Source organism: Urocitellus parryii, chromosome 2 (assembly GCF_045843805.1).
Source record: "Urocitellus parryii isolate mUroPar1 chromosome 2, mUroPar1.hap1, whole genome shotgun sequence".
Classification (NCBI taxonomy): domain Eukaryota; kingdom Metazoa; phylum Chordata; class Mammalia; order Rodentia; family Sciuridae; genus Urocitellus; species Urocitellus parryii.
The window spans coordinates 22,995,874-23,015,522 of NC_135532.1; the positions used below are offsets into that span (position 1 = coordinate 22,995,874).

The following is a 19,649-nucleotide window of genomic DNA, read 5'->3' on the forward strand; positions in this document are numbered from 1 at the left end:
TCAATATCTCTAGCAATTAGAGAAATGCAAATTTAAGCACACTGACATTTCTCCTCTCTCTAGTCAGAATGCAATTATCAAGAATACAAGCAACAATAAATATTGGCGAAGATGTGGGGGGAAAGGTACACTCATACATTGTTAGTGGAACTGCAAATTGTTGCAACCGCTCTGGAAAGCAGTATGGAGATTCCTCAGAAATTCCTTAGAATGGAACTACCATTTGACCCAGTTTCCCACTCTTCGGTATATATCCAAAGGATTTAAAATCAAAATCAATATATTAGAGTAACACAGCCACATCAATGTTTATAGCAACTTATAGCTAAGCTATGGAGCCAATCTAGGTGCTCTTCAACAGATGAATGAATAAATAAAATGTGGTACATATACACAGTGGAGTATTACTCAGCTATAAAGAAGAATGACTTTATGACATTTGCCAGTAAATAGATGAATCTGGAGACTATCATACTAAGTAAAATAAGCCAATCCCAAAAAAACAAAGGTTGAATGTTTTTGCTGTTATGTGGACACTAACCTACAATAAGGGTGTGGGTGACTAGAAGTTCAATGGATTAGACAAAGGGGAATGAAGGGAAGGGAGAGGGGACAGGAAAAGGAAAGACACATCTTTCCTATGTACATATATGAACATACCACAGTTAATCTTAACCATCATATATGTCCACAAGACCAGGGTTCTTTTTTTTCAGTTGGTAAGACTTTTATTAGTATTTTGTCTCTTCCTTGCAGATCCAGAATGCAGAAAAGAGAGAGAAAGAGTACTTTTCTGAATAGAATCCAAGAAGATACTTGGACGCCCTCTGTGGCATTTATATATATTCTCATGCTAGAATCATTCCCCTCATCATTCAGACTCCTGATCCTGACTTTTGTCAAGGACATTTAAGTCTCTTTACTAAAATTCTATAAGAGTTGCCTTACAGAATTTGTCCAGGGGTTCAAAATTAAAGTCCATGCAGCATTAGTATCTAAGGAGATTTTTCCAGTTATCTCAGAGTCTTGACCAAGGGCATCTGTGTTATTGGTATCAAATGTCTGTGGCTAACAGGAAGATGGGCAATCACACAGCAGTAAATACATTCCTTCTGTGGGGATTTTCCAGTTTCCCAGACCTGCAGAATCTCCTCTTTGTAGTGATTTTCTCCTCCCATGTGACCATCCTACTTGCAAATGTGTCCATAATGGTGGCCATCAAGTTCAGTCACAACCTCCACACCCCCATGTACTTTTTCTCTTTGGCCTGTCCTTTTCAGAAACCTGTACCACGATGGTAATCATCCCCCGCATGCTAGTGGACTTGCTCTCAAAGAGCAAGACAATTTCTCTTCCTGAGTGTGCCACACAGATGTTTTTTTTTTTTTTTCCCCCTTTGGTCTGGCAGCCAACAACTGTTTCATCATAGCTGCCATGTCCTACAACCGTTACACTGCCATCCACAACCCACTTCATTATCCTGTCCTGATGGCGATAAAGATCTGCTTTCAGCTCTTGATGGCCTCCTGGGTGGTTGGGTTCCTGATTTCTCTCTGCATCACCATTATTATATCCAACTTATCCTTTTGTGACTCCAACAATATCCAGCACTTCTTTTGTGACATTTCACCTGTGGTTCACCTTGCTTGTGATTACACTTCCCATGAAGCAATGGCTATTTTTGTGCTCTCCGCCTTTGTGTTGGTGGGAAGCTTTATTTTAATTATGATTTGCTATGTCTTCATTGTGTCCTTAGTTGTGAAGATGCCCTCTGCAAAAGGGAGGTATAAGGCCTTCTCGACTTGTTCCTCCCACCTCACGGTCGTGTCTAAACACTATGGATTTGCTTGCTTTGTCTACCTGAGGCCCAAGAACAGCGATTCCTTCCATGAAGACATGCTGATGGCTGTCACATCTACAGTGCTGACACCTCTGCTGAACCCCATAGTTTACAGTCTAAGGAACAAAGAAATGCAGATAGCCCTAAAGAAAGTAGTAGGCAGTATAATTAAATTTTTTTCTTATTTGACAAATTAAAAAAATCTTGATATTTAAAAAATCTACGCACATAATGTTTAAAACTGAAAAAAAGTGGATTATTTACAGTAAAAATCATCATTATGTATATGAAACAATTAAAGGGATAATTGATATATTCTGGCCTCACAATTTTCCTACTGCAAATATTGCAGTTTTAAGATGTTTTTATTTTTTATTATTTTTTTTATTATCTACACATGACATCACAATGATCTTGGCAGTTCATACATTTGTATCATTTGGGTATAATTTCTCATTTTTCTAATTGTACAGATTGCAGAATCACACTAAAGACCAGGGTTCTAATTATGATAAGATGTGTTCCATGCTTGTATAATTATATCAAAATGGACTCTGTCATGTATTACTAAAAATAACCAATAAAAAAAGAAGTTTCCTGCAATTGTTAAGGAAGGAATAATTGTCATTGTCACACCTGATTTCAAAGTTCCTTTCCAGGAAACCAACTTTTCACTCTCCCAGAAAGATTTTATAGGTGAAAATTTCAAGATTTAAAAAAATATACATATATATGCAATATTTGTACCTTTATTTATTTTTCTGAAATTTAACTTACATTCAATTTTAAGTGGCCAGTCCACAAAGAGCAGAAATAGAATCCCACTCTGCTCAGGATTTCTGCCCTTTTGGCCATAATGTTTCTTCTAAGTTTGAGAGGGAGGACTCTCCTTATATGAAGTCATGTCACTGGGGTTAAGGCCACCTGGTCACCCTGCAGTGTGCTAAGATGTCCATTTTCCCATGTGGGTCTTGGCCATCGGTCCCTCCATTTGCTCTCTCAGCTACTTCTGCATCGCTTTCTGGCCTTCTGGAATTATTTTGCTCTTACAGAGACAGATGTTTCATGAGACCACATAGGTCTGTCTGCTCAAATGTAGACACTTGGCCACTGTTTCTTCTCCAAGGTTTCCTCCCAGGGGAAGGATGCACATGGAGTCCAAAGTTACCTGGAGTTTCTCACATCCCTTCCCAAAACAGTGATCAGCCTGGCGGGGAGGGGGTCAAGAACCAGGGAGTCTCTTTCTTGGGACTGCCACTGCATCTGTGCATGATTTTTTTTCTTTTTTCCTTTTCAATTTGCTCTCCCTAAATTTGGAAACCTCTCTTCTCTTGAAGTGGAAGTAACATGGGAACAGAAACACCTGCAAACTCCAAACTGTATTGTGTTGCCAAAGTATAGGAATCCTCCATCAAAGACGAGAACCTGAAACTCAAAGTCAGGGAAACAACCATTTTTCCTTCTTTCTGCTGTAATATATTCTCTTCTCTGAGACAAATAAACAGAGAAAATCATTATGCTTTGTGATAAACAGAATAATGAGCTTCCAAATATGCCCACACCCAAATCCTTGGATCTTATGAGTATGCTGCATTACATGACAAAGAACTTTTTGATGTAATAAAGTTACAGACTTGAAATAAATGTGATCCTAGAAAGATGATCCTAGATTACTTCTGTGGGCACCATCTAAGCACAGGAAATGTTAAATGAAGCAAAGAATTTTTTTTGGCTTGAGTCAGAGTGATGAGGCAGGAAAGGAAAAAGAAAGTCAGAGAGCTTTGAAAGCATGGGATGGTCTTGACCTTTGTCCCAACCTCACTCCCGTTGCCAGAGGGGGCCACATGGAAAGCACTGGAAGGAATCCCGACAGCCTCTAACAGCAAAGATAGGCTCCTGGCTGATAGCCAATGAGGAAATAGGGACCTCAGTTCCACAGTTGCCAGGGACTAAAGGTGCTTGGAAGCAGATTATTCCCAAAGTCACTAGAAAGGAACACAACCCTCCCAAAGTTTTGATTTCATCCTCATGAGACAAAGTAGAAACCCTGGCTGAGTCACACTGTACCTGGACTTTTGATCATAAATGTGTGTTCTTTTAAGCTGCTAAATTCATGGCAACACGTTACAGTTGCACACTTTGCAGGTGTTCGATCACATCTCTGCACCGGACTGCATAGCAATCCAACCTCTGATTGCCAGTGCAAAAATCAGAAGGATCATTTAGGCCTATTGTAAATTTAACCCCATGAAGGATTCAATTGCAGCTGATATACTAGATGTGATAAGTTTACTCAAAAAATTGACACATGGCTTCCGGTCTGGAGAATACATTCTTTTCAGTCCCCAGAAGGAGGAGGATAGGAAGCGGCTACTTTCATGAGGAATAGGCAGCAGCATCCACAGGCAGCCCAAGCCAGGTTAGGCTAATTCTCTACTGTCTGAATCAACATGTAGTCTGAAGAGAACTTGACCAAGTGGATGATCCACAGAACGCCGCACTGCTCTAGTACACGCATGACATCATATTCACTAGATTAGGGACCAGGAAGTGCCAGGTTCTCTGGAACCCCTGATAAGACAAAACTATGCCACAGGGTACAAGATAAACTCTAAAAAAAACTCAGAATGATGTCACATTGGTGAATATTTTCAGAGTTTGCTGGACATGGGTGTGCTGGGCCATCTCCTCCAATAGAGGGAAGAGGCCCAGCAGTTAGCAAGCCTACTTGGTGAAAGAGACAACACATACCACACTTGGGGGCTTGCCCTGACCTATTTATTGGGTGACTCAGAAAGATTTGAGTAGGGCTCAGCCTAGGCTTGGAGTCTGCCACAACAGGCCAGGGTGCAAGTAGCACTCCACCCTCCACCATGTGCTGTATAATCCACAGAGTCTGCGTGCTAGAGTCTCCATGATGGAAAAGGATGACATGTGGATGCAAGAGGAGAGCTGCTGCCCTGTCCCTTAGTGTTGTAGGGAAAGCCATGGCTCCAGAGGCAGTGAAATAGCTGCCTTTCAAGAGCTTTGCAGGTGTCCCTGGTCTGGGGGTGTGACTCAGAAATAGGGCATTTGCCTGGAATGTATGACACTCCAGGTTCCATCCCCAGCAATGCAAAAAAAAAAAAAAAAGAAAAAGAAAAAAAGGCCACCTCAATTCTGAAATGCCCAGTAGACACTGAATACCTGCCCATGAGAAGCCACCACTGGTATCACCAGGTCCAGCAAATCATGATATTGACTAGACAGTGGCCATCCACTGAATAATGGAAACAGCTCTTTCCTAATGGAACAGCAAGTTCCCCCTCCCCCACCAGCACACACCAACCCTGAAGAGCAGCTGTCCACCCAGCTGCTCCAGATTTGTGAGCACTGCTCCTGAACCATCTCTCCACTCCCTTCCCTGCGTTCCCATCAGTGGATTACCCTTTGAAATCCATACGCATTTGCTCCCTTTCCTCATCTCCCGTTCCCTCCTTAACCGACTGCTATCATCCTTCCACCCAGCCTCTGTGGGAATGGGAAAAGGCCTCAGTTTCCCAAAGCCGCCGATGCGTCCTCATCTTTCTTGACTCTTCTCTGATGCTGTGGACTCTTCCTACCCCTCTGATGCTGTGGTCTTCTGCCTCCCTCCTCCCTCTCTCATCTCCTTGGAAAACCCCCTCCCTCTGCCACTGCTTTATATTGGCAGGGAAAAGCCTGTCCCTAAATCCCTAGGTGCAGGCATTTTCAAGTGAGACCTTGGGTAATAAGAGATTGTAACACTGCGTACGAGCAAAACAAAAAGGGCTGGGTGTCTTGGCCCAGCTTCAAGTGGTAGGTTGGACTCACTTTGGGATGTTTGCTTTTTAAGGGGTTTGAACTCTAGTGTCCATTTTCTTCCCAGTGTCCTCTCCATATCTTTGGGTATCCCTCTTGGGAGGCTCTTAGGAATCTGGAATAGGTGGGAGAGAAGATCAAGCAGTGTCCCAAAACCTAAAAGGAAGGAGCCTGGGGCTATGGTCTTTAAGAGAAAGAGAGAAAAGATGTTCCTGCTCTCAGGGATAGAAAAGAGGCAGAGATAAAAGGATAATTCCATGACCGGGAGAAAACACTGACCATGTAGCCGGTTCACTTCAGCGAACTAAGCTTTGCAGCAGGTCCCGGCCACTTTATGTGAACTGTGGTGGAAATTTATTGAGATTGCAGGTGTCTTTCAGTTCTGGAGAATATTTCTGCTTTGCGATTCTTTTTGTCTCTTACTCCCTGATGTGATTCTTACGTTCACTAACTTATGACTGTAACACTTACTGAGTGTCATCTACATCAGGCTCCAGAAGCACTGAAGACATCCTGGTAAACAAGACCAGCACCACCTTTACTTCTTTCCTTTGACTCCATCTCCATTTTGGTCCCACCTCTTCCCCAACCTTGATCACCCCAGCATTCTCTGTCCTAATTCCTATAATGCAATTTTTCACTCACTCAGCAAATACAGACCAAGCGCCTCTGGTATGGCAACCACTGTTTGGAGCACAGGAGCACAGCAGAGAACAGATGAGAGAGTTCCTATCTTTAAAAGAAAAGTGCACAATTGGCAAATCCGTAGAGGCCCGAAATAGAATGGTATGTTGGCAGGACCTTGGAGAGATGGAAAGCTTGAGGGGTGGTAGCTAAAGAGTATCTACTTTCTTTGGGGGGTGAAGAGAATATTCTAAAATCAATTATGATGATGGCTGCACAACTCTGGATTATACTAACTAAACCCCACTTACACATTTTAAATAAATAAAGTCTATGGCATGGGAATTATATATCAATAAAGCAGTTATGAAGAAAAAGAAGGAGGAGGAGAAAGAGAAGGAAGGAAAGGAGTGGGAGGATAGGTAGTAAATCACCCTTCTCCTAAAGCCCATGGCTCCTGCCATAACCTCTGAGCAGGAGAGTCTACAAGTGACAACAGGAACAGGAACTGTGCATGCTGTGGCCTCTGTCTCTACGGTCATACCCCTGGGTTAACAGAGGACACAGAATGTACAGAGGAATGAAATGCTTTAGATAGAACATGACTTCACCTGCCCATGACCAGAAATGGATAAATTCTTAATCCTAATTTTAGGATTAATTCTCATTGGCATAAACTGCCACACTTTAATTTTCCACAAGATGGCACTATTGCCACACTCAAATTCTAACAGAGCCCTGTGCTAGACTGTTACTCGAGATATAAATGAAATGAATTCTAGATTATTCCCTTCCCTAGAAAAATACATAGGCTCAAGGTTTTTTAATTATTATAAAATAACTATTAAACTGTTAGTTTAAATGGAAATATCTATGACTAGTTAGAATTAAATAACCCTTATTTATTAAACCTTACTAAAAATGTAATGTGAAAAAATGTCCAAGAATGAGAGTAAAGATTGCATTTTGATACCATTTCAGGACCACATGAACCCTGGGAGATTTGTTGTTCCCTGGTGTCCCTTAACACTTTCTCCTCCTGAGGTAGAAGTGCCCCCCTAGGGAAGAACATGTAAGCCAGGGCTGTGGGAGCTGTACTTCTGGGTCCCCATCTGCACTTGAACGTTGGCTCCACAAACCAGCTGACATATCTTCACTTTGTGACTTAATTTTCTCATCTGAAGGAAAGAGAATGCTTCTTACTTCACTGAGCTTTCATTGGGAGCAACTGAGTAAACATACATTAGGTACTTAGTGCCTGGCACAGAATACATGCTCAGTTAACTCAATGGTTCTCCCTTCAATGCTTTCTGGCACCTCCTGGATAATTTTTAAAGTTACCCACTTCCCAGATGATACTACCCAAAGCAATATACAAACACAATGCAAATCCCCATCAAAATATCAATGGCATTTTTAACAGAACTAGACAAAAAAAAAACAGTCCTAAAATTAATTTGGAAGAATAAAAGACCCAGAATAGCCAAAGAAATTTTAAACCAAAAAAGCAATGCTAGAGGGATCACAATATCTGATATTCAAATCATACTACAGAGCTATGGTAACAGAAACTGCATGGCACTGTCATAGAAACTGACACATGGACCAATGGTACAGAGTCGAAGACACAGTGACAAACCCACACATCTACAGTCATCTGATCATTGACAAAGTCACCAAAAACATACCCTGTAGAAAAGACAGTTTTTTCGGGGGAAACTATGTATCCATAAGTAGAAGAATGAGACTAGATCCTTATCTCTCACTTGCACACAAGCCTACTGAAAATGGATCAAAGACCTAGGAATTAGACCAGAGACTATGCAACTCAAGAAAAAACACAGTCAACACTCCAACATACAGACACAGGCAGCGACTTTCTCAGTAGGATCCCTGAAGCTCAGGAAATAATGCTGAATTCATAAGTGGGATGACATCAAATTTAAAAGTTTCTGCAGAACAGAAAAAAATCAATTAAGAATGTGAAGAGAGACCCTACAGAATCGGAGAAAATCGGCCAGCTACTCTTCTGACAGAGGATTAAATATTGAGGCTACGTGGAGAACTCAAACAATTTAACACAAAAAAAAACAAATAACCCAATTAATAGTTGGGCAAATGAATTAAACAGACACTTCTCAAAAGAAGAAATACAAATGGCCAACAGTACAGGAAAAAATTTTCATCATTAGCAATAAGAGAAATGCCAATCAAAACTACACTGAGATTCCATCTCACTTGTTAGAATGACAGTTGTTTTGTTTTTTGGTTTGGGTTTTTTCCCCTGGTCTTTTTTTTTTTTTAACTGTTTTTAGCTGATGTTCATGAAGAGAGTGAATATCTAGAACTGTGCCACTAATGAAAGGAAATCCTATCTAAGGAAGTACATTTTTTTACAGACCTATGTCATACTAACCTTTGGTCCCTCTGCTAGAAAAGTAGAATAATGGCTTTAAAAAAAAAAAAAAAAGATGTAGTTGTAGATGGATAGAATGCCTTTATTCATGGGTTTGTTTATTTTTATGTGGTGCTAAGGATCGAACCCAGTGCCTCACACATGCTGGGAAAGTGCTCTGCCCCCAGTAATGCCTTTTAATTGTATTGTACAATTTACATTATGAATGTCAAATCTTTTGTACCTGCTTTTTGATACATAGTAGTGACTATGTTTTATCAGAGCTGGTTTTAATGATGTTGCTCTAGAATGTTTTATTTTTGGATGAAGATTGGAAGTTAATTAAAAATATAGTGCCAGATTTCACAAAAGTAATAGAATTTTGCTGTTTTCTTAAGTTTGGTTTTGGTTTTGGTTTTGGTTTTGGTTTTGGTTTTGGTTGTTGTTGTTGTTGTTTTTAACCATTTTCCTCCCTTTTTTTAATGGAATATAATGGATGTCTCTATCAGATGACTGCAGAACCTAAAAAGCTGTTGCTGCTATTGATAAATAGGTTAATATATTCATATATCTGTATGTAATATATTTTATATAAATATATATACACACATATATATAATTTGAATTTTTGGAAACTTTAGCTTTTTTCAACTTCATAAAAGTATTCCAGTTTACCATGTTGAGTTGGCCTTGTGAAGAAATTAACAGTCATATTGGTCTAAAAATGTTAATTTTATTTTTTCCAGGAATTAACACACTGTGTTAAATATGTAAGGCATTAGCTACATGGATTTCATTACAGAAACCAACAAAATATCCTCTAAATAATGAAAATGAAAGTTACTCATTTCCCAGTGCAAATCAAAACCATGACATACCACTTCACAGTTCATAGCTTTTAGGATGGTTATTATTTTAAAGCAAAAAAGAAAAGAAAGAAAGAAAGGAAGGGAGGAAGGGAGGAAGGAAGGAAGGAAGGAAGGAAGGAAATGATTAGTATTGAAGAGAAATATGGAAAAAAGCTTTGTGTATAGCTGGTGGAAATGTAAAATGGTGCAGCTACTAGGAAAAATAGTAGTTCCTCAAAAAAATTAAACATGGAATTACCACATGATCCAGCAATTCCATTTCTCAATATATACCCCAAAAAGTGAAAGAAAGGACTTAACCACAGTTTTTTTGTGGTTAATTATGATCTGAAAATATTAATTGGAAAATTCCAGAAATTAATGAGTTATAAGTTTTAAATTGGGAACCATCTGGGTATCTGGAGCCAGCATGATAACTTGGGCCATCCTGCTCCATTCCTGTCCAGATCCTGTGTAAATCATCCCTTTTTCCAGTGTATTTACACTGTGTAAGCTACCTTCCTGTTAATCCTGTCACTCATTTAGTATCCACCTTGGATATCAAGTGTTGCGGTACCACAGGGCTTGTGTTCAAGTGACATACAGGGTCCTGTTTCAGGCATTCACAGGGGGCCTTGGAATGCACACCCTGCAGATAAGGAAGAATTACTGCAGTCCTATTACTCATGTCCATAACAGCGCCATTCACAGTAGCTAAAGGCAGAATCAACCCATGTCCATCAACAGATAAACAAAATGCAGTATCTACAACAATGGTCTAGGGTTCAGCCTGTGAAGAGAAGGAAATTCTTACCCCTTCTACAACATGGATGAATCTTGAAGACATTGTGCTAAGTGAAATAAGCCAGATGGGGGGTGGGAGGAGGAAATTACCGTATAATTCCAGTTAAATGAGGTCAGACTTAGAGAAGCAAAGAGTTGGGTGGTGGTTGCCAGGAGCTAGTGGGAGGGGGGAAGGAGAGTTAATGTTTAAAGAGAACAGGCAGTTTCAGTTTTGCAAGATGAAGAGTTCTGGAGACTGATTTGGTAATGGTTACACAATAATGTGAGTGTATTTAATACACACTGCACACATAAAAGCAGTTAAAATGGTAAATTTTGCTATTTTATCAGTTAAAACCTAATTTAGTTTTACAAATTTTCAGAAACATTTTTTGAGTGAACATGGAAAAGCTCTCAAATGGGATGGCCATTCCAAACTGAAGCAGAAACAATGGAGAGGCTTTTTGGAAGGGTGGGCACAAAATCCCACCAGCCTGCAACAACTCCTCTCTGCCCTCTGCTGGCTGGGCTCCTCTTGGGATCCCCTGGCCTCCCCTTGCTGGGAAGCTGGATCCACAAAGCTGAGAGCTGCTGGGGTGAGACTGGGAGTCACCAAAACTCAAATTTGGATAGTGCCTTTTGACTCAAACGGTGGTGAAAGCATCCTTTGATATTGGACCCTGGAGAAGAACCTGTCCTCAGATTGTGTCTACCCACCATAGTCCCCTGCCCAATAACCCAGCAATGACCTTCTAGGGAGTAACTCGGCCACAAGAGGGCTTTCATTCATTCCAGACTGTTCTCTGAGCAGCACTGCGCCCAGTAAACCCAATCCTATCATCCAGCTCACCCTCTGGAAGTTCAGGGGTGGCCCCTTCAGTGGTCTTCAAGCCCCAGAGCTTTAAGCCCCTCCAGACTCCTTGGTCTCCTGGGTCCCTGAAGAAAAGAGGAGAGCCCTGTGAGGCAGAGTGAAATAAGCCAGATGGAGGGTGTGGGGATTTCGCCCTAAGGGAACGGAGCTGTGAGAAAGCTCCTGACCCTCCATCCAGTGTGCACCCATTCTGCGGGAGGTGAGCTGTGCACACAGCTCCCCCAAAACTTGAAAAGTGAGTCCATCCACACAGAAGTGAAGCCACCACCCAGAGTGATAGCTCCCTCTGGGATCCACCATCACACTGACGGACAAGCACACACCACATGGGTACATTCACACACATGCGTGCACCCATGCATGACAGCACTGGCACCTACAGTGTAAAAATGTTCGTGGACAATGTATGAAATGCCTGAAGAGGAGGTGTTCACAGCTTCTGTGAAACTATTCAAAAGGAGCTGCAATAAAATGACCTACTTCCCTCTGGGAATGGCGATGTCACACCGCCACAGGAAAACCCTGAACAGAAGCAGAGGCGGAGGCCTGGGGACTCCCGTGCAGATGCTCCTCGTCCTGGATCAGACTGGCACTAATATGTAAACACCGAGCTGAAATTACCAGGAGGGAAGGAGAAGAACACTAATTAGATAAACCTCTGTGCTTACAACCCCATTAGTTAATTAAATGATCGCTTTACGGTGCCTAAAATAAGCTGTAAGACTAATCTAAGTGTTACCAGATTTATGGGGTCTGCCGGCCCTTTACAAGCTTCCTCTGCTCACAAGTGTCAAATTGGGGCTGTAGTGACAGATAAAAGAAAAATCGAGCGGTTGTGATTGCAGCTTTTCTCCTTGATATCTTTATACTGTGCTATAAAAGCCTATTATACTTAATTTAAAGAGTGAAAACTGTTGACATCTCTTTCAATTGCTAATCTTCAGGAAACAATGAGTGGAATATTATTTGAAAGGAATAAAGTGCTCACTTTATTGGAGAGTAGTAAAAATCTAATAGTTGGCAAAACAATACGGTGTTTGCTCTTCAAGATAGTCGAGTTTATTAGCTTAAGCAACTGAGAGCGTTTTACAGTTGGCCTCAGCCCGCATCATTTTGAGGGTTTGACTTGGGCTACAGCACGGGAGATTTTGTTCATGATTGCTATAATTTTCCTTTTCTCAATTTTCTTTGTTCTTTCTTTTTGGAATAGAATCAAAGGTGACCCTTTTAAGGAACATAGCAAATGTGGCATATTGTCATTTACTTTAAAATATATTCCTGATGAAAAATAAAAAGTTTTTCAGATATTTTTTCCTTCAGGGGCAAAATTTTCCTAGGTAAAAAAATTCCAAGGTGAAAGCCCAGGAAGTCAGGAGCATGATGACCTGCTCTGGAACAAAACTGATAGGTCTGTGGGTACATGACATCTCCAACCCACGAGCATGCGCGTGTACACACTCGACACAGGATCAGAGGGAGCTGGGCTGTGCCTAGTGCCCCGTATGGCCCTGAGGGGCCTCTGGGCATTATCCACACCAGGCCCCACTTGTCTATCTCCTCTACTTCCTGGGGGCCTCCAGGTGGGCAAAGCCTGGGACACTCACAGCTGCGCCCTGGGAGCCTGGAGAGCGCTTGGCCCACAGGTGTTCTTAATAAATGCTAATAGAAAGAGTTGGTAGATTCTGCACCGTGTAAGACAGTGGGGTTTTACACTTTCAAGACTAGAGCTCTTGATTTCCACACAAGAGGGTCAGGTCTCAGGCCAATAGCTCCCACCATGAGTGTGTAAATTTCTCTTCACACTCCCCCAACTTGGTAGACCTGGGAGAGGGCCCAAGAAGCACATTTTTAACAACCACAGCATGCAATTGCAAGTGCTCCAAATGACATTGTCCTGAGATTAATTTCCTCCCGTGACTTCCATCAAGAGAGCGCAATTCACAATTCTTCTGTTAAACTCTACGTTCCCTACAGGCAGGAATAAGGGCACAGAAAGGCTCTGGGGCCCTGAGGTTCAGCACACAACAGGACCCTATCCTCCTCTTTAGTGGCCCAGCTTGGCTTGAAATGAGGATCCCAAATCACACCACCCTGGTGCACTGAGGTGGAAGAGAGGGGCTGGCTAGGCCTCTCCTCTGCTCACTCTCCCGCTGCTGGAGATGGTGAAACAGGCCACAGAATTGGGCCCTGAGCCTGCCAAGCAGTTTGAAAGTTCAAAAGGTGACAAGTCCCAACCAGGGCCTCCCAACAAGCCCCTGCGCTGGCACTTCTGATCCGCGTGCCCCGAGAAGCTGCTTATCACTTGAACTTTCAGCCTGCTAATTCCAACCCCAGTACATATCGCTCAGCTTCGGGCAATAAAAGGTCGGGGGAGTGTGTTTATCTGCTGGAGCCAAATCCTGTCTCTCCCAGATGACTCCTCTGTGAGGCTATTTCCTTGTTCTCCATGTTCCAGTCTCTAGTCAAGGCCAGCCAAAGAGCATGGCTCGCCCAGCAGCCTGAGAACTTGGCCTCGTCAACCAGGCCAGCCCGAAGGCTCGGAGCCTAGTTACCCAGAGGCCCAACTCAAGGTCTTAGTCAAGGTCAGGAGCTTGTATGAGTAAGAACATTCGCCTCCAGGCCTTGTATTCCATAAATAATGGGGTACTGGCAACTGGGAGTTGAATTCATCTAAATAAATCCCTTCTTGAGGCTAAATTGGGCCTCTTGGAGGTTGGGAAAGAAACTACCCTCTGACTTTGGTGGCATCTGAAGCCTCAAGGGTGGGTGACCTTAGCTAGGCCCAGGGTTAAGTCCAGAGACACAATGACCTCCTGCCTGCTCTTAGGCCGTGCATCTGTTTGCCAACTGTCATGCAAGAAAAATGGATTGGCAGCAAGTAGCAGATGTTAGTTCTCCCAGTGGCTCTGGAGAAAAGAGATCTGATGGAGGATGAGCCAGTTTGGGGCAGACACATGGACTCAATGTTTACAAGCTCTGCCCCTGTCTAGAAGTCAGTTCCAAGACCAGAGATGGCACTCCTTGGCTCTCTGTGGACATGTGGCCCTTGGCCAATGCTTGGACATGTAGGAAGGGTGGGTTGGGGATAGGAGCCCTGCATCAGCAATTCCGTATCATGCAGCCCCAAAGATGTATCCTCAGAGAGGGACAGCCCCCACAGCTCCACTGCCCCACTGCTAAGCAATACCCACCCTTATCAAGGGCAGAAAATGCTCCTAAGGACCTGTGTGTGAGACGGACCTCTTTGCTAGGATTGGGCCATTCAGACACAGGCTGCCATCCCGGGATGCCCCCTTTTAGTGAGGCACTGACAGCAACCACCTCTGAAGACTATGTCTGCGTTCCACTGCCTCCGTTGAATTATGGCTTAGCAGTTTTACTTTCTGCAGAAGCAGCACTATTGGGTGACAGCAAAACAGTCTCTACAGAAAGCAGAGCACCACAGGGATATCTAGAAAGGTGACACAGACAAGATCACCAGAAATGGCAACCTTCGGGCACCCAGAGCCCCCTATAAGAAAGCTGGGGATAAGAATGGACCATGTGCTGGGGGACACTGTTGGGTGACCTGTACCTGCTCCTGGACACCTGGCCACCCCAGAGTACACACTCATCATGACCATGCACCACCGGTAAAACAGAAGGAAGGGAAGTGAGACCCTTTGCAGATTTTTGTGGCCAACTGGCACATCTTATTGTCTCCCCATTCAGCAGACAGCAGCATCCACTTAAGATGCTGATACTGCCAGGGCATTAATGATGCTGTAAAATAATAAGGCTAGAGACTGCCCGCACGAGAGCAAGCACTTGATAAAAGGGAGATTTACAGCCATATCCATCAACTTAATTATCTTTTACTAGGGTTTACACTTAGTAGTAATACTAATCTCTATTTAGTACGGTTTACAGGATCTATGGACACTTTACAATCTTCCTCTATTCACAAGTGTCAAATTATGGCAATATTGATAAAACAGTGGAGTAAATGGGAGGTGAGAACAACCGCAGGACCAGCTAATATGCTTTTTACTGCACTGTAAAAGCCTATTACTCTCTGATTTCGGATGAAAATTTGTGGCCAATAATCTGAGCTGATAATGTTTCGGAAACAATTCCACAGATAATAAAATTCCCTTTCATGGCCTTCTTCAGCACACTCCCCTGCCAGCCCCAATCCCAAACCCAGCCTCCGCGGATTAGACCATATGCAGCACCCCATGAGGACTGAACTGGAATACGCTCCATGGATCAGCAGCCACAGCACCCCACCTGAGGGCCAGCTTCCTTATGGCTGGGACAGGTCTGGAAGGCCTTTGGTGGCCTTTCTATAGGAAAAGGTACTGGGCCACCTACACCATGTGCCACCAGATTCCTACCTGAGTGGGCAACACCCCAGGGGTCCTTACAGGAAACTATGGGCTACCCTTTTCAGGGAGAAAGAAAAAGGAGCATTTGCCGTGAGAAATCTGCCTCCTGGAACAGCTCTGGCCAGCGGTGGCAGCCACACTGAAGGTACCTCAGGAGCAATACTGTGTTTCTGAGTTCAACACTCCTGAAAGGAATCAATGACATCATTTAAGGAGCTCTATGTCTTTCAAATCCACTAAAATTCTGATCCGGCCTAGCAATTTTCTCCAATGCCCTTGAAGTGGAGTCAGTCTCAGTTTTTCTCTATCTAGAACACAAGTCAAAATCTTTGATATTTCCTGACTTACTAAGACCAGGGTGTGTTCCAGGGCAAGGATGGCTCCCTATGGATACAATTCCTTCCCAGAGCTCTGGTGCACCCCAGCTCTGAACAGAACAAAATAATTAAACACTAGTATATACAGCCTGCATTTTGAAGTTGGCGTTGGGGTTGGAGGAATAGGGCTATGTATGCCTTGTGTATTTTATAACACATCAAGACAAGGTGACTGTCCAAAGTCAGGTTGCAGACTAGAGGCAGACAGGGGACTAGGAAGTGCCCCCACCCCCGATCCCAGTTGTTCATTCTACCAGTTCAGCATTTCCAAGGTGTAAGTCAGTGTCCTATATCTGAACCATCTGGAAAATCCAGACCAAATGCACACTCTCGGACCACTCCAACTTATTGTGGTTCTGGAACCTGAATTTTAAACAGATCTATACTATCTTTTACACACCTTTCCTGTGCTGCCAAGCAGATGAGGTGCCCCCAGTGCTATCTTTGAGGGTCTCCCTTAGCTACATGGACTAGAGTAGAGGGGCTGGGCCCCAGTGGGAATATTTTGAGGATTAATTTAAATGAGGGCTTGAGGAAGAGGTTGCCCCATGATTATGAATTAAATCTACCTTCCAGGCATACATTGCTTGCTCTGAACTTTCACACGAGTCTTTACAAAACACTTTTTCATTTTTTTTTTCTCAAAGACTTTTCCAAGTCTCTTTTCCTCTATGAAAGTATCCAAACCTGATCCTGTCCAAGACTGGTCCGTAAGTCCTTAGGACAACCCCACACAGGGTTTTTGTCCCCTAAAGAGAGCATGCTTCTGTCCTCTAAATGCAAGTTAGAAGATGAAGCCCAGGCCCTCGGTCCATGCCTAGAACTGGGAAAGGGGCCCATTTCTAAGTCTAGAGCACCACTATCTGTGCATCTGTGCCTGGATCCAGGTGCTGGAGCATGAGAGCAAACACATAGCTAGAAGGACAAGTGTGTTTCGCACATAAGAATCCTGATTAATCCCAGTAGGGAGCACATGGCATAATCCCTGACTAATGGCTGAAATGCCACCACTACCATTCAACACCCTGCAAAACGGGAAATTTGAGAGAGGGACTGTCTATAATGAATGAGTGTTATCCTCATCCCCCCATTCATGGGGACTAGTTTTTCAACTGGCTTTCCAAGAGGCCTGGGGACATAGAACAAGTGCATCTTAAAATGAGATAAGTGCAGGGGAAGGAGTAGGCCCTGCTGAGTGGAGTAGGGGACAGAAGAGAGTGGAGAAAAATCAGGGAACTCAAGGAATAAGGGAGATGCTTATAATAGGGAGAAGCAATCTTTGAGTGTAGGAAACAACTCCAAGGTAAGAAGAGCTGTTTTACAGGTCTTCAAAAGTGTCTGTTATGCAATCTTTCTAGGACAATGTAGATCTTGAAGTAGACCCTTAATGTTTTGCTGAGGGCAAAACAGCTGTCCTGAGTCCTGGGATGTCTGCATTACCATCTGAGAACATTCCTGATGTCCTCAAAGTCATTCCTGAAATAGGCAGATGCCTCAGGGTCCTCCAATTTGTGCAATCCCAGCAGGTAGTAAGGTGAGTTCCAGAACTCAGGTGAGTTCCAGAGAGCATGGGCAAAGTGAGGCATTTCTGGAAACTTCTTTTAACTCAGGAGAGAATCTTTCCCTTTGTTTCTTAAAAAAAAAAAAAAAAAAAAAAAAAGTTGGTTTTTTTTTTTTTTAAAGAGCTTTGCTTTCTGATGACCAAAGGAAGTTTCCGATGTTCAATAATAATGAGTCAAATTAAAAGAATATTGTCAAAGATTGTTAAGGCAATTGTAGTAAAAAGTCAACAATGGGTGGAAATAAAGTCAATACAATTTCTCTACCTGAAAATATAAATGTTCTAGAGATGATTTATTTGGCCATAAATTATTTTCATGCACTCGTTTTTCCTTTTTCTCGTTGCACATACTTTTAAACTGGTGTCATTTGTCTGAACAGAGTGGGAGAGAAGTGCTCAGATATTTTTAACTCTTTAAAATCTTTATCTCTTTAACATCATGAAAGACAAAAACTTTTATATCTTTAAAATGTACATTTTAAAAAATCTAAAACTGTTGATATGAAGAATTAGCCAGAATTCTGGAAGCCAGGATTGCTGGGAAGGTTCATTTGGTTCTACAAATGACAAAAGATCCCCAGTGAGGGAGGAAAAAGGCAGCACATTTAGCCAATTTTGTTTGCCTAAGTGCATGGAGGCAAGAAGTCAGTTTGGGATCTGCCCTATCTTATCCAGCCTATCTTATCAGGTGGTAAATCTGTCCTTTGATCTTGTCAACAATGTGGAAAGTTGGAGACAGCTGCCACCACCCCTAGTCAGCAGTGCCTCACCAGTCTCTCATAAAACATTTATGAAACCTGTAATAAACAGGCCTGATAAGGAAGAAGGCTCAAGATTTCAGAAGTCAGCAGCTCACAGAAAATGCCCTTTTCTACCTCCAAGGTTGCTTTATTTGAAGAGCAAACACAAACCATCAATTCCCACTGGCAATAAAGTCTGAGCAAAGAGTTTCACCAAGCCCTGAGATTAGCAGAATGTGTTTGGATTCTTACCCCATATTCAGAAAGTGCCTCCCTGCCCCCCAGCCCCAAATTCCCAGCATTGGTATGGGCACAGAGGGCCCCAGGCAAAACAAAGACCTAGGAGGACAAGGGTGACCACAAAAATACAGTCCCAGAGAAATGAGGAGTCACTCGATGCCCCAAAGTAAACTCATACTTTATAACTGAACTTAAAAAGAGAAGCAGGAATAACTTTTTAGTAATACATCATAAAATACAACTTGAAAAATATTTATTTTAACTTCTTTTTTTTATTTTCTGGGGAAATCAGTAGAGCTTTCAGAGTTTAGCAGAAGTAGAAAGAGTCCTAACAATCCCTCCTATGGCCTATTATCCCCATTTTATCCTTTATTATCTCCACTGTTTGGGAATTTTTTTAGTTGAATTTTCTGGGCAAGTGTCAAAGGAGTTGAGTGGTTTAACCCAGATGTCTTAGAAGAAAAGAAAAGTAAGAAGGGAAGAAAGCTTGGAATATGAGCTGGACACTTTGGTACACACCTGGAGTCCTAGAGGCTCAGGAGGCTGAGGCAAGAGGATCACAAGTTCAAGGCCAGCCTCAGCAACTAAACAAGACCCTAAGCAACTTAGCAAAGCCTGTCTCAAAATTATTTAAAACATTAAAGGGGCTGGGGATAAGGCTCAGTAGTTAAGCAACCCTGATTTTCATCTCCAGTATCAAAAAAAAAAAAAAAACAAAACAAAAAAACAAAAAACCCTTCCTGAGTAAGAGAGGGAAGTACAGAGTGTTTCAGGAAAATATTTAATATGCTTCTGGGCAGAGAATGCTGATTGCTCACATACTACAGAAGGAAGCAGCTCACTATAATTTTTTGTTGAATGACGACTAGATGAATGAATGAATGAATGAATGAAAGAATGAAGCTACAGGCATCCACAGCTCTCGTGCAAAGGTACACAGCACACAGCACACTTGAGCCGAAGAGAGAAGCAAAGGAAACTTATACACTAGGCAGTCACAGCTTTATTTACTACCTTGCATTCGAGATGAAAAAAGGCTTCAAAGCCAAAGCATAATATCATTGCGGGATGCGGGGGACACATCCAGGATTTTCATCTCTCCTGACTCAGACAACTGTAACCAAGTAAAGAAAAAGGACCCTCGGGGCAGCCTAATGAGTGAAAGCTCCCAGGCTGAGCAACAA

At 42.6% G+C, this 19,649-nt stretch overlaps 1 pseudogene; it reads left to right on the forward strand.

Moving 5' to 3' along the window:
• Nucleotides 1-1,079: 1,079 nt before the first annotated feature.
• On the forward strand, nucleotides 1,080-2,037 carry LOC144253322 (olfactory receptor 10T2-like; annotated as a pseudogene).
• The last annotated feature ends 17,612 nt before the right edge of the window (nucleotides 2,038-19,649 follow it).